The 25,479-nt window shown below is 46.7% G+C and overlaps 1 protein-coding gene across 4 annotated transcripts in view; it reads left to right on the top strand.

Moving 5' to 3' along the window:
* TRANK1 (tetratricopeptide repeat and ankyrin repeat containing 1) overlaps window positions 1-25,479 on the top strand; it is a 2,632,183-nt gene that overhangs the window by 1,613,088 nt on the left and 993,616 nt on the right. The gene's annotated exons all lie outside the window — the stretch shown is intronic.

Below are 25,479 nucleotides of genomic sequence, written 5' to 3'. Positions count from 1 at the left end.
CCCCCATTTCAGCCTCCACGTCTGTGTCGGGCACCCTCCACGCCGCCGGTGGACCCGGACACAGGGACGGCTACAGCCACAGTGACGACTGACGATGACGATATCGTCACAGCAGGAGGGTCTCTGCAGCCGAGGGCATCCCCACCAGATGAGGTGGGGTCGTTCCATTCTATGGTCGCAAAATCCTTTTCCAACTTATGCCTGAGGAAACCAGGAAGGAGGGTTTCCTGTACCACAGGCGCAAGCAGTGCTCCAGATCAGATTTTGAGGTGGGAGTATTTTACTCTCTATTTTTAAACTTTGAGAGTAAATGTGATTTTAAGAGAGTAAAAATGACTTTTCTCCTTCGCAAGAGAGTAAAATGTATGCGACATCCAGCCGACGTGTGAAAAAACTGTATGGAAATCATTACTATGCGACAGCTTTCTGCATTGTGACAGAATACACATTTCATTATTTATGGCCATTTGATCTCTCCTGTATATATTTAAATGTTGAAATCACAAAAACCTAGCCAATTATATAGTAAAGCATACATGAATTTGTATTGTGTGTTTTGATATTCGATAGCAGAATTGTCTTTTGATGTTTAATGAAAGTCCTCATTTCCTGGAGCTATTACTACCTAATGGTATGCCAATATTATGATACAACAGTGCAGAGAGGCAAGGACTCCATGCTAAATTATATATCTAATCTAGTGGTCAAATGGTTATTTATATAGCTCTTTTGGCAAAGCACTATACATAGAACATATTTATCACAATTACCACCAACCAAAGTCTGTACTCCTTTATTGACCTCGAAAGGATGAAAGGCTGAGTTGGACTTGCCGGGATTCGAACCCGCAACCCACAGATAATGCAGAGATTGCAGCAATGAGTGCTCAACCGGCTGAGCTATCTTATTGGCTAACATTCTTCAGAGGTTGGTTAACTGAGTATCGACTGAGGTATAATGACCCCAGTACCTAGATGTATGACGAACCATTTATGAAGCGCTACATAAAGTTAAATACCTATCTGGATTATCACATGGACAGGTTTTGCTCAGTTTCTATTTCAATTACCAATGTAACTTTCATTTGTTTGTTTTTGAACAGCGCTTGCACTTTCTTGAAAGTCAGGTTTTGGATGTTTATTTGTATTCTTGAAGATTTGAGAGGCTAGAACACCTGTGATCAGTGTAATGACAATTACTCACCCTTGCGCAAAGACTCTGCTGCCACTGACCATTTATAGTAATGTACCCCATTGACTGCAAGGTTGAATGGATGTAAACTAGACTTTGCATAGTCATCATTTTACACACTGTTTTTATAATTAGACTGTAAATTAAATTAGAAGTGTAAAAATGATCTGCCTCTGCATGATTATGGACACAGCACCGGCACTCTGAAAAATACAACTGTGCAATACTGGTTTGCTCTCACTGGAAAAAAAGCATAACTTGTTAAAAAAATAATAATTCTCAATTGCAACTTAGTTTTCCATCTTATTAATTATACAATCCTAAAATTCTAGGAAAACATGAACAGTGCTTCTGAAGCTGAATGGAAAGAAACCATTCCTTTTAACAGTGTGCAGTTTATTTTTTTGAAAGGCTTCAGAGAAATACATTCTGTTTCAGAGGTGGCTTGTAATTACATCCATGTAGATAAAAATCACAAGAAGCCTTCTGGTTTCTGTCAAGTAACCTGACCTTTGCACTGCCCTACTGCTCTAAACCTGTGTGCAAATGTACCCAGGAAAATAATAAAGCTGGCGTATTTACAAGATTTTCATGCGTAAAAAGGCCTAGTACTCGCCTTATCTGGAGCCCTGGGCGCAAGGCCAAGAGGAAGACCATCATGGCGCAGCCCTTTCTGGACAACATGTGGGAGAAGGACCTGTCGCTCTTGAAGAACCCTAGGACGGTTCCAGCCAAGCGGGATAGGCTGGAGAAGAATTACTGGGTGCCGGAGTCCGCACCCAAGTGCCTGAGGTCGCAATCATCACTGGAGTCAGTGGTTTCGGCGGCCGTGAGGAAGTGGTCAGCGAACCCTTCGTCATTGTCCTCAGTCCCTCCTGGCAGCGAGGGGAAGAAGTTGGACACCATGGGTAGGAAGGTAATTTACACTGCAGCGTCCACCATCAAGGCAGCCAACGCACTCACGATCCTAGCCAGGAACGACAGGGAGCTGCGGTACAACCTGGGCCCGATTCTGGAGTTCCTCCCCGACGACAAGAGGATGGAGGCGATCGCCCTCTTCCAGGGGGAGAGGTAGCTTTGGACCATGCCAGCACGGTGGCACTGGACATCGCTGACACAGGTTTGCGGCAGTTGGGGAACCGTGTCTGCCTTCATCGTTAAGGCTGGCTGAAGGTCACGAATTTCTGGCAAGAGGTCCAGGCGAGGGTACTGGATATGCTGTTCGGAGCGAACCTCTTTGGGAAGGTCGTTGACAAGTCACTACAGGCCATCAAGGCAGATACAGAGACGGCCTGTTCCCTGGGCACGCTCCAGCAGCACTGCTCTTCCTTTCGCTCCTCCAGAGGGAAATTGAGCAGGTCATCAAAAGGTTTCTCCTCGTACCGCCAGCCCTCCTGGTCCACAACCCAGGAAGCCTACAGAGGCTGTTCCCAGGCTTATGGTGGAGGAGGCCAGTGCTGCAGTCGCCCGAAAAGCAAGCCTGAACCAGCCAGGATGTCGGGCCGCCCACCTGTGCACCCTGGTGGGAGGCTGACTGAAGGGATTCATCAGCGAGTGGGAAAGGATCACCACCAACAGAAGGGTACTGGACTCTTATCCCACGGAAATACCCTGGAGTTTCAGCAAAGGTGTCCGTGAATCCCCCCGGTGGCCTGGCAGGAGCACCACATCCCTCAACTCTTGCGGAAGGTACGGGCCTTGCTACGAAAAGGGATGATAGAGCTGGCTCCCCAACGCCTCTGGGGCTCTGGAGTCTATTCCAGATACTTTTTAGTCAAAAAAGAAAACCAGGGGCTGGAGGCCTATTCTAGACCTGCGACGTCTCAAGTACCTCAAGTCCCAAAAGTTCAGGATGGTCACGTTGGAGCACGTGCCAACTGGAGGAAGGAGACTTCTTGGTGTCTCTGGATCTGTAGGACGCCTACTTCCATGTCCTCATCCACAAGAAGCACCGGAAGTTGCTAAACTTTGTAGTGCAGGGACGGCACTACCAGTTCAAGGCCCTCCCCTTCGGCCTGAAGTCGATGCCCAGGGTGTTCACGAAGTGCCTGGCACCGGTGGCACCCCATTTACAACTACGAGGGATACACGTGTACCTGTAACTTGACGACTGGCTCATCCGGGCAAGCTCGCAAGAGTTAGCTGTCAGTCACACAGAGATGACCGTCAACCTGCTGACAGATCTGGGATTCTCCATTAATTATCCAAAGTCTTGCTTGACACCATTGCAAAATGCTCTGTTCGTAGGCGCCAGGCTTAACAAGGTCTCCTGCCTAGCGTCGCCCTCGGAGGAGAGGGTAGCTGCCATGCTGGGGAAAGTGCAATGGCTGTTGTCAATGAAAACCGCCATGGTGCGGGCCATCAAGTCGCTGCTCGGTATGTCGTCATCTTGCATCTACCTTATCCAGCTCTGCAGGTTACGGATACAACCTCTTCAGCGGGTGTTAGGCAGAATCCTGTGCAGTGCCCTTAGGGACCACTACACACGATTAAGACTACAGGTGGCAATACAAGTTTTACCTTTAGTACAAGCCTGTACTACTAAGTTATAGTGGTAGCAGTAGCAGAGCAGCCAGGCTTATCTCAAGAGTATATGATCAGTAGCAGAGATTACACAAAGGGACCACAATTACCGTGACTCAAGCAAACACTGACTCAAGGTTTCAGGTAAAAAATATAAGTACATTTATTTTTAAACCATCAGTTATAAACACAACACCTCTATTAAACTTTAAACAAAACCACACGTTAAATATACTACAACTAACCAACTGTACAACTGTACTTTATCCAGTAAGTCTCAAGGTAAGTACCCTGTGTTTGAATGAACCGGTGTTATGAACAAAACACAATACTGCGGATACGGTTGTGATCACTTTTTGACAGTTCGGTCTACTAAATAAACGTGTATTCGTGACATGAAATGCTACCGGGGCAAAAAGACACTGAGCACCTGAGATACCCAGAGGGAGTTGGAGGCAAAAATCACAGGCAATATTTAGGTTAGGCAGACAGTATCGAGAAACACTCAGAAACAGGAGTTCAAAAGTCAAAGGGTCGGAGCCAGGTTTAGATGACACCGGAGGCCTGTGCCGAAGATCACACAGTTAGACAGTTCACGATTCCGTATAGCCCAAGAGTACTTGAATATTGTCAATGTTCGGAAGCAAAAGTTATAAGAAGGAGGGAAGATAAGGACTTTCTTCATCTTCAAGGACGAGCCTTGAAGATGAAGAAAAGGGGTTCACCCAATTTCCTCGAGTAGAACACAGTACCTTATTTCCACGATTCACTGGAGCCCTGGCAGTTGTTCCTGTTGGTTTCCCGCAGACCCACGGTTCCTGGAGCTTCGTTGTGAAGGAGGTTGTCTGAAGGGGGTCTGCACCACACAGGGATGAAGCCGGCAACAGCGACAACGTAAAGGTGTGCTCCTTAAAAACAGGAGAGGCTCAGCAGGTGGCTATGCGGACCACTACAGCAGTGTGCAGTGATTTCGACCACGGCGGAGATCTCTGGCTGAAGAGGATGAGCTGGTTATCCCCACCAGGCACAAGGGAAGAAGGCTCCAGACTGGATCTTCTCCTAGTCGTCGAAGGGTAAATAGCTCAGGACTGCAGCAGGGCTTCACCGGGACGGGGTAGTTGCAGCAGCCGTCGTTCTCTCCGCTTCTCTGACTTCTAGCCCAAGAGACCTGCCTTTTATGCGCAAAACCCCCATTCACACAGCCTGGCTGTCGATCACGCAGCAAGGGGTTGTCCAGCCGGGACAACCACCTCAGCCAATCATGGCAAAGTGCGACTTGGGTTTCCTAGGATACCCTGTGCAGGGGGTGACTACACCCCTCCCTCACATTCAGCCCACCTAGACACCCAGGTGCCTTGAGGAGGGCTTCTCTGCAGAAGCCCGCCAAAAAGACGATGAACAAAGAAGGCGAACCTAGTTTGCCACGCAAAGTAAAACACAAGAAGGACTTTAAAAAAAAGAAACGGCGAATAAACCCAACCGGAGCCAAAAGAAAGCCGATTTGGTCAAGCGGGTTTATGTTCGAGGCTAATATAATAGCCAAGAACAGTACCACGTTTATCTAATATAATCGCGGTAGAAAAGTTAGGGTACATACCACTGCCACCAGCCAAGTCTAACTGTTAAAAGAGCGAAACAATGCTCGGGGAGGTACAGACAGAAAAGGGGGTACAGATTAGCCCTTTCCAGTAGTCCATGTAAGATGGGGTGTACTGGGTCTGTGGTAAAAATGACTATGTAAAGTAAATGGCAACTTTACCTTTCTCTGGGGGACAGTAGTCAGCCCCAGCAAAATGGAGTCAGGGGGGAAGTCTTAAAGACAACCCTGGGTTACTACACTAAAGATGCCCTGTAACCCATACAAGAACAGGGGCACTTGGAGTGGTGTGCTCCAGTGCCCAAGATCACACAGTGAGTAACAACACATAGGCAAAAACACATGTAAGAGTGGAAGAAAAGATGTACACTCTTACCAGGTGGAAAAATAAACTCCAGTAATCCAGAAAAGCTGCTGGGGGACTCACTAGGTGAGGGAAATTAGCCCTAGAAGGAGAATTCTCCCTAACAGCGGTTCCTGGATGTTCGCTGGATACAAGTGTCCGGAAGCTTCGCGGACAAGGTCCTGCTCGTTGAGGAGTTCCGTTGGGCGATAAGGTTGTGAGGGGTTCACTCCAACATTGCTAAGGAGACGGTCACCACAGTTGCTTCCCTGGAAGGCTGGGGAGCCCACAGCGGATGTCTGCACGCCAGAGGCCTGTGGCTGTCGGTGGAGAAGGATCTCCACATCAATATCCTTGAACTGTGGGCAGTGTTCTGGGCCCTCAAGTCATTCCTTCCCTCTCTGAAGGGCAAAGTGGTGAGGATCTTCACAGGCAATACCACCACCATGTTCTTCATCAGGAAGCAGGGGGGCACTCGTTCCCCAGCACTCTCCAAAGAGGTGCAGTGCTTTTGGCACTGGGTCGGCGAACAAGAGATGTTACTCGTCCCCTTTCATCTGGCGGGAGTCAAGAACACCATCACAGACTCCCTCAGCAGGGAATTGCGCTCCTGCACGAGTGCGACCTTCGGCAGGACCAAGTAGACTTCATTTCATCAAGTGGGGCAGGCCGCTAATTGTTCTGTTTGCGAACTCCAAATGCTAGACGTTTGCCAGCAGATTCTACCAACCGAGGAGCATGGGGGACGCTTTCTCCTTCGCGTGGGAAGGCCTTTTTCTGTACGCGTTCCTGCCATTGCCTCTCCTGCTATGAGCCATCAACGCACTCAAACAGTGCTGATGCCGGAGGATACTCATTGTCCCAGCGTGGCCGAGATAGATTTAATACCCGAACCTTCTCAGCCTGTTAGCGTTGCCTCCGGTCAAACTGCCAGTAGTCCCGGATCGTCTCACCAGAGAAGGAGGCACACTCCTGCATTACGACCCAAGATCGCTGAACCTGAGGGCTTAGCTCCTGCAGCCCTAGAGTTTGGGGGATTCAATTTGCCAGTGGAATGCAGGGACGTCCTTCCCAAGGCCAGAGCATCGTCGAAGTGCTACAGTCACAAATGGAAGCGTTTCGCCACGAGATCACCCCTCTGAGGATCACAGCGCCACAGGTCCTTACTTACTTGTTATCCTTGGCCAAGGCAAGACTGGCGCACGCCTCTATCAAGGTGCATCTGGCAGCTGTCTCCCGCTACACCAGATCTCGAGGAAGATCTTCTCTTTGGTCTCACGGTCTCGCCAAGGAGTTCCTCAAAGGACTGTTTCGATCTTTCCTGCCGGTGAAGGCTCCTGCCTTGGCTTGGGAACTAAAATTGGTGCTGATAAGGCTCATGGTGGCCCCCTTCGAGCCCATTCATCAGGCCCCTCTCAAGTTCCTCTCGTGGAAAACGGCTTTCCTTGTGGCCATCACCTTTGCCAGGAGGGTGAGTGAGATCCAGGCTCTATCCTGCAAACAACCAAATCTGACTTTCCACGAGTCGAGGGTGGTGCTGTGGACACACCCCTCTTTCATGCCAAAGGTTTTGTCAGAAATTCCACCTCACCAAGCCTGGATTTTTCCTGAAGCCTTCGTCGCCGGCTGACAGGGCCTTGCACTCGCTGGACTTTGCTCATGCCCTAAAGTTCTACCTGACTTGCACAAAGGGTTTTCGGAAGACCTCTCAACTGTCTGTGAATCTTGGTCCTGTGAACCATGGAAAGGCTTTGTCCAAGTCTTCCATCTCAAGGTAGCTCTCCGGCTGTATCACGCACTGTCATCGGTTGGCGAACGGACAGCTGCACAGCCGTCCGAGAGCCCATTCGACCAGAGTGATCGCTGCAACAACGGCGTTCCGGTCTGGTCTGCCCCTGCTGGACATCTGCAGTGTTGCTACGTGGTGGTCGACACACACCATCACAGAGTTCTACTACGTCGGCAGGGTTTCCAGAGAGGAGTCCAGAGTCGGCCAAGCAGTGCTATGCCACCTGTTTGCTTGAGGTGAGTCTTTTCCAGAGGTAAGAGTAATTGTTTCTGTTGAGCCTTGCCAGCCCCCGTGGTTGTGCAGTGTTGTACTGCTATGTATTAGTTATTCATGAGCATGTGAATCCATGCCAGACACCATGCTCGAGAAGGAACAAGTTACTTACCTGTAACTTTTGTTCTCCAGCATGGGTCTGCCATGGATTCACATGCCAACCCTCCCTCCTACCCCGCGGCGGCTCTTCGTGGTCATACTGCCACTTTACGTGCTTACCAAATCTGAAGATGGCTACCAGAGGAGGGGCTTAGGGAGAGGACTGTCATTGGCTGGGGGCAGTATGACCCAGAGGACAATGATTGGTTTAGAGGAGAAATAGAGTTTGCAAGTGAAAGTGAAATTGTTTTTTCTTTTACAGAGGATTACCAGCCTGACGACAGGGAATGTTCATGAGCATGTGAATCCATGCCAGACCAATGCTGGAGAACAATAGTTACAGGTAAGTAACAGTCATTTTTCTTCACAATGGTTTACAGCTTCAAGGTGCCTGGAACCGAATCCAAGCACCACTACCAACCAAAACTAAATCCTGCATTATAAAGTGACCTTAGCACCTGTGACCTCTTGGCTTTCCTAGACCATACCAAGCACAGAAAGCTGTCTCCAACAGATTCTGGAACCTCAGCAGTGGTCTCTGGAGAAATCAAAGTTAGGGGGGGTTAAATTAACATATCTGTTCCTCCCACCTCTCCCCACTCCCACCTTCTGGCCTCCGTAGGGTTCCATGGGTGTAAAGTCTAGACCCTACCACACTCTTTCTTGACTTTGCTTGGTGGTAACCAGGTCGAGGATCCTTTCATATGCCTTTCCCAGTGTATGGGACTGAGTGAGTTACTTACCCTTTTGAATCATAACCACTGGCATTGTGCAATCACATTGAAAAATGTACCTGAAAAGTTACTTTGGAACTGGTGACTTTAGGGCAAGAGGCAGCAAACCATTTTAGGGCTATATTTACTCAGTGTTAAGGAACTGTTTTGTGGTTACTCTAAAATGTCTCTAAGGAATTTGCTGCATCCAAGTACTTGTGTTAAACTGGTTATTTGTAATTTGTTTATTAATATACATATAGCCATGATTGTATATAAACAAACAAATATTGAGCCCATCTCACTGCCATCAAGCGAAACAGCAACAAATTGACAAATTCATAATGTGGCTACAACCACTCACAAATGAGAATTACAAATGTGGTGCATGTCATGTGTGTAAATACTCGGACAACGTCAAAAAAATCATCTTTAAACCAAATGGTATTGGTGTACCAATAAGAGAACTAATAAATTGCAACAGCAAGTATGTAATATATGGAATTGCATGGGTATGCCACAAACTCTATATAGGCAGTACCATCAGGAAACTAAAAATACGTATTGGAAAACATATAAGGGCAATCACCCAGCAAGATTCCAGATCACTTATAGCAGTTCATTTTCAAGAAAATCACCTAATCCAAGAAATTGTTAATTGAAATAGAAATCAACTGGTAGGAAGATATTGTCGGAAGCGGCCAGTGCGAGAATCCCGGTGTGTGAATTCGAGAGCAGTAGAGAGCGGCAATACTGGTGCGGCTTGACGATCTGGTAGGTCCTTTTCTCTAACGCAGTCCAGGCAGCAGGGAGGATGATTGCGAGCCGACGGAGCTGGAATTGAAGCTGAAGTTGGGTGCCGGGTGCTAGGAGTCGGACGTCGGGTACATCCCTGCACCCCACAGGCACTTTCAGCACTGTCTGTGTTTAACATTTGGAGAGGCGAGAGAGGAGAGGTGAGGTCTTGTAGATCGAACACACCCAGAAACGACAGAAACTGCTCGTCAATGCTGAGTTGAGCTGAGTTGTGCGGCTAAATTGCGGTCATTGAGACATTGAACTGCTTAGCTTGTGCTTAGCTTGCGGTGGGTAAACACACGGTAATAGTTAGGATTAACGCACAGCAAACGTGCATTATAGTAACGCACAGAAAACTCACTCGCTGCTCGCTGCTGCTCGAAGTTATTTGTCCTGAGCATTTTGAGCAAATTTGGGCAAATTGAGTAAATTGATTGTCTGGGCTGTTGCTGTTTGGGCTGTTGTTGCTTGGGCTGTTACAGCAGGGACTATTGTAGCCCAGCCTGTTAACCGAGCCTATTGGTATCTGGTAGCTGAGGCCTTTCAGTAATTTGATCAATTCCTCAGCACTGTCTGAGTGCACGGGACGTGTTTGCTTGAGATCTGCGTAGCGACTGTGGACTTGTTGCCTTTGAGCCACTCAGATCTCTGTCAGCCGGAACCCTGTGCGAAGGAAAACAAGGAAACAAACAAACCAAAGGCTTGCCTCTGTGAACGGTGGTGCTGGTTTGACACCCATATAGCGACTGTGGGCATTTGGCCTTTGAGCCGCGCGGGTATTTATTCTTTTCAGTCCCCGAGTGGGGGGGTCAGAGGGGGAGATTGCTTCTGTGAAAGAGGCCCGCTTGGAGTCTGTGTGGCATCTGCAGGCACTTTGCCTTTGAGCCGCATAGTCTTTTTCTTTTTTTTTAGGGTGAATGAGCCATCCTATAACTTGTCCAAAGTCAGCATCCCATAGGAGAATAAAGCTGCAGAGCAATTCGCTCCAGGATGATCCGAGAGCCCCAGAATGGGAGGAGCCAAAAACGGCTAGTAGCCCTCTAGTACATGGTGTGAGGGGGCCTTTGGAAGTAAGCAGGAAGGTCCCGTCGTCTGTAGTGGGGTCTCAACAGCTTTGGGTCCAAGTACATGCAGACTCTTCCCTGTCCCCCCCTCTCTACACCAGTAAGAACTTTTGGGGGACAGGAAGCAGAACCTACTCTGGCGGACAATTAGAAAAAGGGTCTTGAATTCACAATAACTACAACCAAAATTTAAAAAAAAGCATTTTGGAGAAAGGAAACAGTTGCATGTATCAGAAATAAACTGAGACATTGATACACCCTCAAGCCCCATTAGAAATCACAAAGGGTCTAATACGTCTGTTAGGCCTGTTCTGGATTTGGACACAAGTGATCATACGTTAAGTAAACTCAATTTGTCCGGCATAGACATTAATCTAGAACCCGCCGGTCCATTACAGGAAGAAGTACCAGCAGAAGTACCACCGGCCATAGACTCAAGTGACCCCCAGGGGGAAAGTGTTGAAGAGCGGGTCCAGTCAAATGTCAACACTTTGAGTGCACTTAACTATGTGCTGAACTCGTTAGTTTCCGTTTTCGAACATTTGAAAACCGAAGTGCAACTTCAATCTGGCTCGCTAATGGAACCGACGAAGGAGGTGGCCGCTCTAGGCGGTTCAGTAGTGGGCTGCTGTAATGTTATCAATACAAATGTGCTGTCGAAACTGCATGAGATGCAGTTAGTCAGTCAAACAAGGGCTGGACATCTCAGCACTTCAAAAGTCTTTGGCAGCCAAAAATAAATTGGAAGAGATAGATAGATCTCTAAACCAGGCTTTGTTGTCCCAACTCCAATTGTTAAATCAGAACCAACTGGAGCGGGTAGCGTCAGAGCCATTAAAGGTGGTTAATCAACAAATGGATGATACACCGCTGTCGGAGTAGGTTCTGGAAAGGTTTCGGAGACTGGCTAATGTGGGAGAGGGGTTCCAAGAAGAAGATACAGCTGGAAAACTGCCCCCGGTTAACTCTAGTGTTCAGTCGGGTTCCCAAAGCGAGGAGACCTTAGCAGCCCGTCCCCAAAGTGCAAATCCAGGGGGGAAAAAGAATCGAAAAAGGGAAGCAAGAAGGGTGAAAAGACTTAAAGAAAGAGATGCCTGTAAAAAATGGGGAAAAAAATCAAAGAAACAACTGAAAGTAAAACACAAGAACTCGGAGACTAATTTATTTATGAAGAAAGTTGGTTCTTCCCATCCATCGGTGGCAGAGGATGACCAAGAAATTATTGAACTTGACTCAGTGAATAGTCCACAGGGAAAAAGGGAGGGCGCGAAGAGGAAAAACACCCAGGAAAGAGCCCTCCAGGATGTCCCGGAAGACGCAAAGAAAATTGGCCTTAATAAAATCGAGGCCATATCTAGTGTGACATCAAGAGGCTCTCAAACAGACAAGACTCTGAATAAGCAGGAAGCGGTCCTAGCCTCATCAAATTTGAAGAAGGTTATCAAACTAGCACCCATTTTCCTTAAAGTCAAACAAAAATCAGTGCTTAAATCATCCCCGGTTAAGGATGGGGTTACAATTGAACCGAAAATGTATGTAAAGATCGCCCCAATCTTTCTGAAAAAACCCTTAGTGCAAGATCAGAAGAAACCTGCATTTTAGACGGTAGAAATAAAACTGGGTGAAGGTAAATTCAGGTGTCTGGGAGACCCGGTCCTTTTCTAAGAAAAATCAAGACCATCGGAAGAAATTGCGATCTCATCCCAGGCAATTACTGGGAATTTGGAACAAATGTCCCTACAGAGAGAGGAAAAAATCATCACAGACTCACTCTACGTGATGCCGATCATCTGGCTATCCTTAACTGCTGAAAAACATGTAAAATTTCTAAACCGCGGGACGATACTCTCACTTCTGAAAAAAGTCCTGAGTTTGTTCTTAATCAACAGTAAAGACATAGAATCAGTCAGATTCCCAGATCCAAACAATCCTCTTTTGGCAGAAGTGGGTTGTGCCTCCAGGGAAGTGTTCCAGGCAATTGAAGATGCAAAATCGGACTTAAGGAACCTGGACTTACTAGTCTTAAAAAGCCAACCAAAACCACTGCAGCCACAGAATGTGGCAGCCGGAAAAATTGTTCACTTTCAAGAAGGGGATACCAAATTGCAATCACCTACCAAGATGTCTATGGCCACATGTGAACAGACGAGTGTCTCCAATAAGGACAATACCTTAGCCCTTTTTCCAAGTATTTTAACAGAGGTCTTTCAGAAGCTGGGTCTAGGGTCCCAGCATCTTTGAAAATAAGGGGCTGAGAGTCATCTGCTGGAACACACGGGGTCCCAATAATTGTACTTCAAGGGCCATAAAGAACTATCTGTTTGATGTGGAGATGTGATAATGTTGCAGGAGACATGACTCGTAAACCCTATAGTAGTTAAAGGGTATTCAATTGTTGTACAAGGGGCAGCACAGAAAGCTAGAGGGAGGCCAAGTGGGGGGTTGCTTATTGCCTTCAAAAATTCAAAATTTAAGGATGTTGTCTCCTCTGAAGGAAATTTTCAAGGGTTACAAATGTGTAAGGCTACATTCAGAAATGTGGCGTGTGATAGAGCAATAGTTTTCTGCAATATATACTGGAATCCGTCTAATATGGCGCTCCTTGTATTTCTTGATGTGTTAGCCAAGGCATTAGGTGACATGAAATCTGCTTTTCCAGGGGCGGACATAATCCTAGGGGGTGACTTTAACACACAATGCATTGAGCTCCTAAGGAATCAAAGAATATCTGTGGGGAAAAGAACTACCAAAAATGGCCACCTGTGGGTAGAGTGGATGAATGATTGGGGCTTGAAAATGTCAAATGGGTGTCTTCCAGGTGACATCCCGACTAATCCAACTAGGACTCGGGGCACGTCTGCCTCAATATTGGACTATCTTTTTCTATCTGGTGGTCTTTTCGAACAGAAAGTAAACCTGAATATTAAAGAGGGGGGTGGTAGTGACCATCTTAGACTGGAACTCTTTTTCCCAGAAGTCTCAGCAGAAACTTTGCCACGGATCCTCGGAGGCTTACAGCTCAGAAAGGCAAAGTACGCCTAATGAAATATAAAGCTGGGGGAGCTGACCTGAATGAAAGTTTTTCTGCACTACCAGAAATAGTGCAGAGAGAGAATTGCTCTCCCTCAGGCTTTATTAAATTCATTTGGCTTATTTGTCCCCCGAAGCCAGGTGGGGGTGGGTCTAAACATGCCCACAGGCATGTGTATGATGAAGAAACGATGGCTAAGAAAAAAGATGTAAATGTCAGGCTGAGGTTTATAAAGAAAGACTCGAGGTAAAATTGAACAAGGGGTGCAAATAAAACTGCTAAAAAACAGGTACAATAAACGGTCAGTGGCTAGGAATGTAAAAAGGTTTCAACAGAGTGGGGAGCATATCTTGGAGGTCCTAGGCAAGAGAGATGCTAAGGGGTTCTGGGACACCATGCATGAAATGGAGGGGGAATAAACTACCCAATTATGCAATCTGGTACCCGAGGATGAGTGGATCAAATGCCTAAAGTCAGTCTTTGGTCAACCAGTAAGAACAGTTTGTGATTATAATACCATGGCAGAATGGCGGCTTGATCTCAACACCTTGGATATCGAAGACTTCATTAGGAAGGCCTCGTCCTCGAAAGCGGCAGGGCCCAACGGGCTGACTTATCAAGTCTTGAAGGGAAATCCAGCCCTATGGGCAAAACTGCTTAACTGGGACTTTAGGGAAATCCTGTCTCAGAAACAGTTACCAACATCATGGCGTACTGCCACAGTTATCCCACTATTCAAGGGGGGCGATAGGGAGGCGGCAAAAAATTATTGCCCCATCGCCTTGCTGGATATTGACAGCAAGATTTTTATGAAAATCTTGCTGGGGGAAATAGAAGCATGGGGAAAAAAAGTCAGAATGCTCTCGAAATGTCAAACTGGGTTCAGGAGGGGTCTCTCAACTGCAGTGAATGGTATAGTATTAAATCTCCCGAGTGAAAAACCCAGGGTAAGGGTGGCGAACAACTCTATGGTGCCTGGGTAGATTTCTCAAGGGCCTTTGACCAAGTGGACAGGGGAAGGTTGTGGATGAAACTAAGAGCAAAAGGCATCCCAGAAGGGCTCCTGGCGATGCTCATAGAATTCCATAAGGATAATGACATCAGGGTGAGATTAGACGCGGAGGGTCATCTGTCAGAACCCGTGAGAGTTAACTGGGGGGGTCAGACAAGGTTGTCTTGGGGCTCTGTTATTCTTCAACCTGTATACCTCTGATATGGGGGACTTTCTAGCATCTGCGGCGTTGGCCAGTCCTTCCCTAAATGGTAAGAAAATACATTGGATGGCCTACGCCGATGATGTGGTGGTTTTAGACAAAACAGCCATCGGGCTGCAACGTCTACTTACCGGCATTCACAACTACGCAGTTGAAAATGGGCTCTCCCTGAATCCTAACAAATCAAGGGTGTTGGTATTTAGGCAAAGGAACAAAAAAAAGTTTTTCCCGGGTGGTCAATGGGGGGGGGAGGTAATCAGAAGGGTGGATGATTTGGTTTACCTGGGCTACAAAATCTATGCCACACCGGCATTATGCAAGGTGGAGTCTGACCTTGAGATAAAAATAAAACCCCTAGCAGCCCAGATGAAAAGAATTCTTTGTAAATACGGCAAATTTTAATTCATACCTGTCCTCAAGTTCTACCAGGCCAAAGTCATCCCCCGCATATTATATGGGCTAGAAGCCAAACCCTACCTATGGAACACGTCTTGGCAAAAATGTGAAGGTCTCGTTTGGAAACATGCCTTAGGTCTACCAATGAGTCTATCGATGGATAATATCAGATTCAAACTGGGCTTAAGATCATTAAAATCCCAAGCAGGGTGGAAATTGCTCACTCTGCACCACCGTATTACAACAACTCAAGACCAATCCTTATACACAGATATGAGAAAACGTCTGGAGGCTGGTAATTCCCACCATTCGGATAGACTTGACTCGCTGGCGAAGGAATGGCAAGAGTGGGCAGACATAGACTCAAAATTGTTGGAGGAAAATCCATTAAAGGCCAAAAATAAATGGGAGGAAATGGATTGGATTAAGACCCTTGAGAAAATAATATCAGGGTCACACCCAAATCCCCTACAAAGATCGGAAAGAAAACTGGGCTTCCTCAGCAAATATCTAATCAAATTCCCAGACTTGAGTCTAAGGAATACGTTTTTCAACTCAGACTGAACATATTACACACTGGGGAAATCCTGGCGAGAAGAGGTTTGGGAGCCTCTTCAGTAAGTCTTTGTCAGTCGTGTGCCAAACCAGAAAATCAATCAATTAAACCTCTGATGATGTAGTGTGAGGGCACAAGAAACTCTAGGCATCAATTTCTCAGTAGATTTATGTCCGATGTGACATACTGGGCACATGACCATTTCTGGGAAAGCCTGATCGATGGTCACTCCCATCAAAAGACGATCGCTGTTGTCAAGATGCTTGAGGACTGTAAGATAGATTTGTAAAATTCTTTTAAATATTGTTTAAATTTTGTTTGAACTGCTTTGGATGTGAATGCTTTGTTTGTTAATTGTTTACATTTTCTGTTCTTTTTAAAATATGTATTTGACTTGAGATTTGTGAAAGTTTATATTTTTTGTAACCATATAGAATTAAAAATAAAATGTAAAAAGAAATTGTTACAGTCAAATACTTTGGAATTGAACAAATCAAGCCACCATCAAGAGGAGTCAACCTTGAAGCAATACTTAGAAAACGTGAGGCATACTGGATATGTACCATGGACACGTGCAATTCTGGTCTAAACCAGGATCAGGAGATGTATCACTTCCTCTGAAATTGACATCATAAATTATATATACTACAATGTATGACGGCTGTATCCTTTAGAAACAGCAATAATGTTTTAACCCATATACTAATTGTATGTATAATATTTCAATTGTATGCTTTAGATGTAAAGAGATTGTGTACAAAACATAATGCAAATCCATATTAATGAAACATTTTCACAGTAATTAACAACTCAGCCTCCAAAAATAACGCGATGGAAACAGCCTCAGAAAAAATGAGTAGTGTACAGCATGTACGAAACTGCAACAAAAAATTCAACTAACGAAGTTCTGATTATTACACATTAAAAAAGGGTTGGTAAGTACAAGCAAAAAGAAATACTACAATTATTCACATATAATAGCAAGCAATTCAATAATATGGCGGTAAGACATTGCATAACCAACATAATTTCCCAATTCAAGATGGCCGTTACGAAACGTGTGACGTATAATGCCATCACATGTAGATGCACGACGTCATCGCGCACTACAAAAAAGAGCAATAGTAAATGCATTTTCACTGCAATCGTACTGCGAAAGAACGCTGAGCAGAAAAAAGATATTCAGGTAAGCCATTGATCTGCACAAGATTGTAAAAACTAAAAGCAGCAAATGAGTCGGGACGACAGCAAATGTATCATAATTATAATAATGATTGATAATGAAGCATTTACGGATTAGCGTGAAACAAAGTGCACTATATATTTATATAGCCATAGGAAGAAAGACAACGTATAGAACGAAAACACGTTTAAACCAGTAGAAGCAAATCAGGCATGCAACTATAGCAAATAACAAGATTAGACATTAGAGCAACAAGTAAATAAATACTATTCAGAAAGTAAAAGAATAAGCAAATAAGAATATAGGAAATAAATTACCCGTTTTGTTTGCCCTTAGGAATACCACCAAATCAAACTGAATACCTCAAAATAAGTCAAATTGGCACCTCCTGATGAACCGTCACACAGGAAGACGGGGAAACACGTGTTGGGGAGCAATAAATGAGTCAATTGAGGAGCCAAAATAAGCTAACTGAAGCATGATCTTTTGAAGAAAAATGCAAAATTATTGAATGAAGTGAATTCAATGGTTCAAAACCAATATACTCATAGATGAATTAACAGAATTCAACTATAGAGGGAAAATGTGGATACAGAACATAAAAAAGATGTATGTATAAAGAAAATATTTGGATCACAGAATAACCATAAATTCGGAGGTGACAAACATTCAAATGGATCATTTTATATTTTGAGCAAACCATAAATTGTATACAAGGAGAAAATGCATGCCCAAAATATACAGACTCTGCAGTATAATTACTTATAAACATACAGCACACTTTATCAAAATACACATTTAAAACAATTACTAGCTGTCTTCTAACAAAAAATCTAATTACATCACAAGTTAAAATACACCATATAAACTGAAGGATATTTCATAGTTTCAAATTAGAACTAATCTAAAACAGACATTCAGGGTTAAAAGAGGGGTGGGGAGCAATGGCTGCCTAACGCGTAGCTCCTCAAGCCAGGGGATGAAAGAGATGACACAGAGCAGTTCCTGAAACCAAAACACAGCGACACCGAAGGACGAGATCCAAGGGAGACCCGAGAAGACGCAGCGCTCTCCAAATTGAAAGGGAACCCCAACAGAGGTGAGAAAACAGTAGCGGATAGGACCCCACACTGGGGCCTATCCAAGCGTAATGGTCCGCAGAGAGCGGGAACCCAGAAACAAGTGGGGGCAGGCGGTATCCCTGAGCGCTGAGCGGAGGTCCTTGCAGGGAGAATGACGCCTCAACCCCATAACGTGAGGCAGCATGACACAACGGAAGGAAGCATAGCGGAACGAAACGCAGCCCCAGGGAGGTCTCACAGAGACTCTGTGGAGCAACACCCTCAACGCAAGCGCACCGTCCCGAGCGGCCATCCACGGGCAAAATACGGAGAGGACGGAGAAAAACGACGGCCCGGAGGTCGGTGCGGGCTGGCTAGAGCACACGACCCCTGTGGCGGTGGACAACAGCGCGTGGAGCAAGGCCCTACAGGAGACGCCTCCAACAGCCAGCCCACATCAGAGGGGAATGGGCATCTGTGACAGCGGGTGAAGGACTTGAGAGGAGCTGTCAGCAACGCAAGCCGGCGAGGAAAGACAGGTGAGAGAGCCCCAGTGCCCCAGCCCGCCGAAGGCATAGCAGGCACAAGCGGAGAGGCACCAGCTGTCATACTGGCCCCTCCCTCCCCCCACTACAACTCCACCAAAAGGAAAACACAACCCTGGCAAGGGGTTGTTAGCGCCAGCAAAGGCCCTCCACCAGAAATAGCGCTGAATTACACTGAGGACAGGAAGGGGGAGAAGGAAATGAACCCGACAGCACTGGAGTGCAGGCAAAGTAGGGAAGCACCCCCACAATCAAGCACAGCTGTCCCTCAGACCCAAAGCAGCAAAGAAAGGACACAGCCCCCAGGGGCCCAGCTGGAGCAACAGGCTTGTCCCCGAAGGGCAACATCACGGGACAAATGCATCAAGAGGGTGGGTGAAGGCATCAGGGACAGCCCAACAGTCTCCCCCCAGGAATCAGAAAAACCAGGGAAGAGGACCACCCGAAGTGCCCGCATGCCAAAATAAACGTGTGGGGAGGTGGAGGGAAGGAAAGGAAAGAGTGACCAGTGAAACTGGAGGGACAACTCCCACAGACTAATCCCCCACAAAGTATCCACACACAAGAGGTAAAGGGCAGCCCCCTGCGCTGGACACACCCTCAGCAATATCGGCGACAAAAAGCTTGGAGCAACATTATATAGCCCCCGCCCCAGGAAGTTGCACTAACAAAGCTACCCCGCATAAGAAACTCCAAGGAAAGAGGGCCAGACTCCACCGAAGAGCATAAGGCAGCACAAAGCACTACTGGATAACAGGGAACAGGCACCGCCCCATCCCGCTCCAGAGCTTCTGGAACAGTACAAGTCAAACTCCACTATAGAATCGCAAAAAGGAGAATGGCGGCTGATGCAAGGCCCCCCAAGCCCCGTGGGAAGCACTCCAGCAATACAGAAGGGGAGAGGCCCACCTCACCAACTCTACTACAAAAATGGGTAACGCATCCATAAAGGAGGACATAGCGTGGGTAATCGCAGAAATAAGAGCCCTACGCACAGGCATACAAACATCTATTGCAGAGCTGCGAGGAAAGGTGGAAAACATTGAGGTAAATGTGGAAAACCTCGAACATAACCAGATCAATGTTGACCTAGTGGAGATGAAACTAAATGCCAGGATGACAGACATCGAATTAAGAGAAGAAGAGTTCACCCTGAAAGTAGATGACCTATAAAACAGGGAGCAGTGAACGAACCTTCAGAAAATTGCCCTGGAGGAAACGGACGGAGAGACACCGGCTCAGGTTGAGAGGAAAGTGCAGGTCATTGTGAATCTCAAGCAGAAGGATTGAAGAAAGTACAAATCGAAGGAGCTCCTAGAGGAGGAAGAGCGTTCAGCGGCTGTCGAAGCTCAGTAGTAGTGAAATTCCTTCAATATAAAGAGAAAGCAGAAGTCCTCATCAGGGTGAAACAAATGCAAGAAATGGACTATCAGGGCTCCCCCACCTTGGGGCGTAGGCGAGAATGCAGACCACTCACCACATGGCTTACAGACAACGGAATACGATACAGGTGGGGATGCTCCTTTGCGCTGCTGTTCGAGGTCAAAGGGGAGGAGTACAGGGTCACCACAGTGGTGGAAGCCAAACAGCTCCTGCAACATCTAACCGAGAGCGTAGAAACAAGAGCCCTAAGGGGTACTCGGGGAGGGGGGGGGCAGGGGGAGAGAACACTCCCAAAGAACAATGCAAACAGAAATAAGGCCCCAGAGAGGCAAAAGAAGTAAAGCGAGAAGAAAATACGTGAAACTATGCTCCCATCGCTGTCGAAGCCACCTTAATCCAGGAGGGGGCGCTAAACCAGCTCTTAAAAGGGGAAAACCCAGGAGGTAATAAGGGAAGGCGAAGCAAACAAATTAAAAGACCACAGGCAGTGGGGAATTCCACACCTAGTGGCTATCAGTTGAAGGAGGCTGTCTCCATGCAAGGTACCACATTTCAGGTACACAACTGTTGAAAATGCGTTTAGTTATGTTGTCAATCACAAAGGGGGGGAAATCAGGGACAAGGGACCGAGACGAGGAGAAGGTGAAGGGATGGGGAAACACTGGTGGAGGGGTGGGTGACACACAGCACAGGATTGCAAACGAGAGGAGACAACCCAGAAATGGAAGGAAAATTAGGGGAAAGGAAAGGTAACGGCCTCCTGAGGGTTGGAACTCTAAATATCAAGGGCATGAATTCTCCCACAAAAAGGTCCTTGATAGCATGCGAATTTGAGAGGGCTTCGCTCGATGTCCTCTTTATCCAAGAGACAAGACTAGAAGCCGGAGAGGAGAGGCCTCTGAGAGGGAAAGGGGTGGGACAGACCTATTGGGCCTCGGCCACACAGAAAAAAGGAGGAGTAGGTTTGATACTGCACAGGTGGGTCCGGCTGATAGACCCCAGGGTCCACCCACTGATTGGGGGGGTAGGCTCTTACTGGTCCACGGGACATAGGAGGGGACTTGGGTTACCCTACCCGGAGTATACACCCCCAACCAGGGCCAAGACGCCTTCAATGAAGAAGCCCTCGCTGCCATACTGGCCAGGAGCAGGGGGATACTCATAGTTGGAGGGGACTTTAACACGTGGGCCGACCCACAAGTGGACAGACTAGTGACGAGATTGGAACATAAGGGGCCGCCACATGGAGGGGGAAACAAGTTTAAAAAGAGCCTAGAAAGCAGAGCTCTACTCAATGTATGGAGGACCCATCACCCAGGCACGAAGGGATGCATGTTCCTATCGAGCGTCCACGTGACCTTCACTAGAATAGATTGTCTGCTACTAAGTAGGGAGCACAAATCGAGAATAAAAAATAGCACAATCCGAGTAGTGGGCTGGTCAGACCATGACATGGTCACCATGGACCTTGAGATGGAAGGCATAAGCATGTGAGACCCCAAGTGGCGTTGCAACAAGTGTCTGTGGCGAGACAAGCTCTTCGCCCAAGAGCTCACTGCTGTGATGGAGGAATATTTTCAGGTCAACAACAACAGGGAATTAGAGGAAATCACACTCTGGGAGGCAGGAAAAGCAACATGGAAGGGGGGGCTAATGAGAGAGGGCAAGGAAGAAACGCAAGCAAAGGTTGCAGGAGGAGAAGCTGGGTAAGGAAATTAAGCTCTTAGAGAACAAATTACATTCCCAGGGGGTATATGGAGATGAAGACCTGAGGGCACTAAAAGAAAAGAGGGCAGAATTGAAAGCGCTGGGAGTAGGGGATACAGTATGGAAATTAAAATTCTAAAAGCAAAGCTTTTGGGTGGACAGGCTGTTAGCCAATAGGCTGAGGGCCCAGAGGGCAGAGAGATGGGTGGAACAAGTCCAAGGAGAGGATGGACAATGCACCTTCCCCGCTGGAAGATATACCGCACCATTTTGCCAAATACTATGAAGAGCTCTATAAAAGTGAGGACCCTGGAAAAAAATCAGAGATGTGTGAAAATATTGCTGGAACAGGACTGACACACCTTACCTGAGAGGAGAGAAACCTCCTAGAGGCCCCATTCAGTCACGAAGAATTAAAGGCAGCAATTAATAGGCTGCCCCCAGGAGGAGCACCAGGGGAAGACGGCTATACGATGGGATTTAATAAGAAATGTGCAGGTACCCTAGCCCCTCACATGCCCAGACTATTTAATTACATACGAGACACCAGACAGGCCCCGCCCTCCTTCACAAAAGCACACATAGTTGTCATCCGCAAAAGTGGCAAGGACCCCACCAACTGTAAATCATCTCGCCCAATATCCCTCCTGAATACAGAAAAGAAGGTCTACATGAGAGCTCTAGCCACCCGAATGGAGGGAATCCTGCCCAGCTTAATTCACCCGACCAAGTGGGCTTTATAAAAGGCAGACAGGGAGCGAAGGCCATGCGCCAAACCTTGGACATTATGGAGCATTCGAGAGGAGAGGGGGTAAGCTATGCCTTGCTTAGCTTAAAAGCATTCGACCGGGTGGAATGCGAGTTCCTCTGGGCCACACTAAAGAGTGGGGGGTTTGGGGAGCGGTTTGTTACAGGGATTTGAGCGAGGCACCCAGAGCCAAGGGTGGTAGTCAATGGGAAAACCTCTAGAGAATTTAATCTTACGAGGGGAACCAGACAGGACTGCCCGCTCTCACCACATTGGTACGCCCTATCCATAGAACCCCTGTGGAATATGGTCAGGAAAAAACAGTCATAGAAGGAATAAGGCTATGGGACTGGGAATATAAACTGGGAATGTTCACAGATGATATGCTCCTTTACATCACCAACCCATCCTCCTCCATACCAAAAGTTCTCCAGACGATAAAAGAATAAGGCCGATGGGCGCGACTGAAGGTCAACATGGAGAAATCCATAATCTTCCCCTAAAGTAACCCAAGTGACATTGTGGAGGGGGGCATATCCATCCTAGGAATTCCAGTTGCCTGGAGGCTAAAATTTCCCCGCTCATGCCGGAGCTAAGCGCTGAACTAAACAGGTGGGACAGGTTAATGATCTCCTGGGTAGGACGCCTCAATGCAATTAAAATGGCAATCCTCCCCAGAGTCCTCTACTACTACCAGATGTTCCAAAATGAAATCCCAGTGGACCACTTTGCCAAACTCAAAGCCAAAATCAGCAAGTTCCTATGGCAGGGGAAGGAACAGGATAGTATACAACACCCTGATTCAGAGCAAGGAGGAAGGGGAGTCGGACTCCCGGACTGTTACACATACTATCGCGCAGCCCTACTCTGGGCCCTGGTCCCGCATCTCAGAGGAGACAAAGACAAGCAGTGGGTGGAAATAGAGAACGATATAGGAAGACGGTTTAACACTGGGAGATTGGCTCTGGGGGCCTAAATCAACATTCCCGAGCAAGGCCATAAACCACAGGATGCTAGGCCCGCTCCTGAAACTGAGGTGGAACAACAGTGAAATGAAGGGACACACAACATGGCCCTCCCCCATGAGCCACATCTGGGCTCTACCAATCAGAAATGAGATCCTAGAGCCCCAGCGCTTCCAACAATGGTACGAGGCAGGCCTTGAAAGAGTGGGTCAGATCATAAAAGGCAAATCATGCCTCTCCCTCCAACAGCTAGAAGGACTGAAAATCAAACCCATCCCGGCCCTGCACTTCCTCCAACTGAAAGGGGTTCTGATGTCCCTGGAATGGAAAGACAAGCTGCAAAGAGACCTGCTTCCACTGGAAGGGATACTGAGTGAAGCCACGTCATCAAGGGGCCTGTATTGCTTGCCAAGTGCACAGACAATTATTTATCACCAGTACATTTGCAGAGCACAGAAAATATTTTGAACGCAAGTAGACAGAGACATAACTCACAACCAGATACGCAGTTAGCAAAATGATGAGCACTTATACGGCTATTTATTCCTAGCTAAGAAGCAACAAGTGATAATACAGAAATAAATAACAGAGAAGATAGAGAATTCAAAAGAAGATACATCACCGTGGGCGTAAAGGAATCCCTCATCTCGCCAGAAGCAGCTGGAAGACCCCGGTAATAGCCAGGTAGAGAGCACAACAGCCCACAGGAAGGTCGGAACAAGGTGTCCCCCCCTCCGACTGAGGTCTTTGTGTTTTTCCCCACCCGACCTCTCCAGAGCCTTCCAATATATGCCCTCCTAAAAAGGGGTTGCAATTTCTCGAACCTTCTGGCATTAGCACTTGCGCATTGTTGAGTGACCGTTGGTTGCCGGCCGGGTCAACCGACAGTAACCCCCAAGGAGCAAAGCTTCCCTCTTCTAAACACCACGGAAAAACAATTCCATAACTCATAGCAAGACACAACAAAACCAGCTTCCCAGCACACTGTCCTTGACTAAAGTCTGCATACCAGGCTCAGCAATGGATAACATTGAAAGCAGGTCTTTTAGCAAAGCAAGTGCAGTTTTCAGTGAGGCAGGGAATAAATATCCATTATAGCTCTGAGTGCCCCCAGAATACACTGCGCATCAGCGCCATGTTTTAGCTCAAGCATAACAATTCCACCCTTGGATATATATCTTCCATAACCCAGTGGCAGAGGAGCCGGTCTCTGAATCTGACGAAAAATTAGAACCAAGTTATGAATACATTGAATACAACAACAACCAATTATTATAATAGCCAAAATAATGCAAATGCAGGCAAAGGCGTAACACAGTGTACCCCCAAATTCAGGAATCCATGAAAATAACCAAACCCACCAATTCCCAGTATGATCTTGAGGCACTTGGGAAATGAGGTCCCTTAAACCCCTAATATGACTTTCAATGGATCGTGAATGATCACTTGGATTGAAACAATACATACCTTCAACTGCGTTACAGCCCAAATTATGTTTCAGCAAGAGATAATCAACGGCAGCCCTGTTTTGCAAAGTTGCTTTTCTAATAACTTTGCTATCAAGGAGCAACTCTTCTAATGCTTGAGAAGTATGATTCAGTCCTTTTACCACTAAACATGCTAGTTAAATCAGAGATTTGTAACCCCCCGCAGCTAAACCCCCACTAATGAAGGGCTAATGCTAGAACCTCAGCCTCTGATAACAAACGTACATGCGAATCACAATCTGGGGCTAAACCCACAGATTTGAAAGTTGACCTTTTGCTTCGAGACATTGCTGGGTGTAAAGGGAACATCATTAGCCCTAATCGAGTTAGGGCACATGGACCTCCGGAAATGTTAGCTGGAATGTAAGTGCATGTGATGTTGCCACATGAAAAGAGCCACCCTGTTGGAAGTTTAATGTGACTTAAATGGCTGGCAGCTATCACTGTATGATTACAAGACATAGTATTATTCACACTGGTACATGTGCTTGGAACTCGTGAACACAACCTTCTCTCAAACACAGTTTGATTTTTCTGTTTGGTTAAATTCAGCTGTTGGCATTTGCCAATTTCTTCTACATTGCAGACCATAAAGTAACACACATCGCCTTGAGTTATATTGTATGTTATAATACGTGTCAAGTTTCTCCATTTGCGATCTGTTTCCTGGCAAAACCTGCCGTACTCATAGACTGAAAAGGATTGTCTAATATCGGAATCCTGAACCAAAGAATCATTGTACGTGATGCCAAAAATGTGCTTTAGAACCAGAACTGGCATTAGTACCGCTACTAAACATGTAGTCAGCAAAGC

The sequence above is a fragment of the Ambystoma mexicanum genome, chromosome 5p, assembly GCF_040938575.1.
Source record: "Ambystoma mexicanum isolate Mex_15411 chromosome 5p, UKY_AmexF1_1, whole genome shotgun sequence".
In the NCBI taxonomy this organism is placed as follows: Eukaryota; Metazoa; Chordata; class Amphibia; order Caudata; family Ambystomatidae; genus Ambystoma; species Ambystoma mexicanum.
Note: the sequence above shows the minus strand (reverse complement) of the source record. Positions and strands in the feature narration are given on the sequence as shown.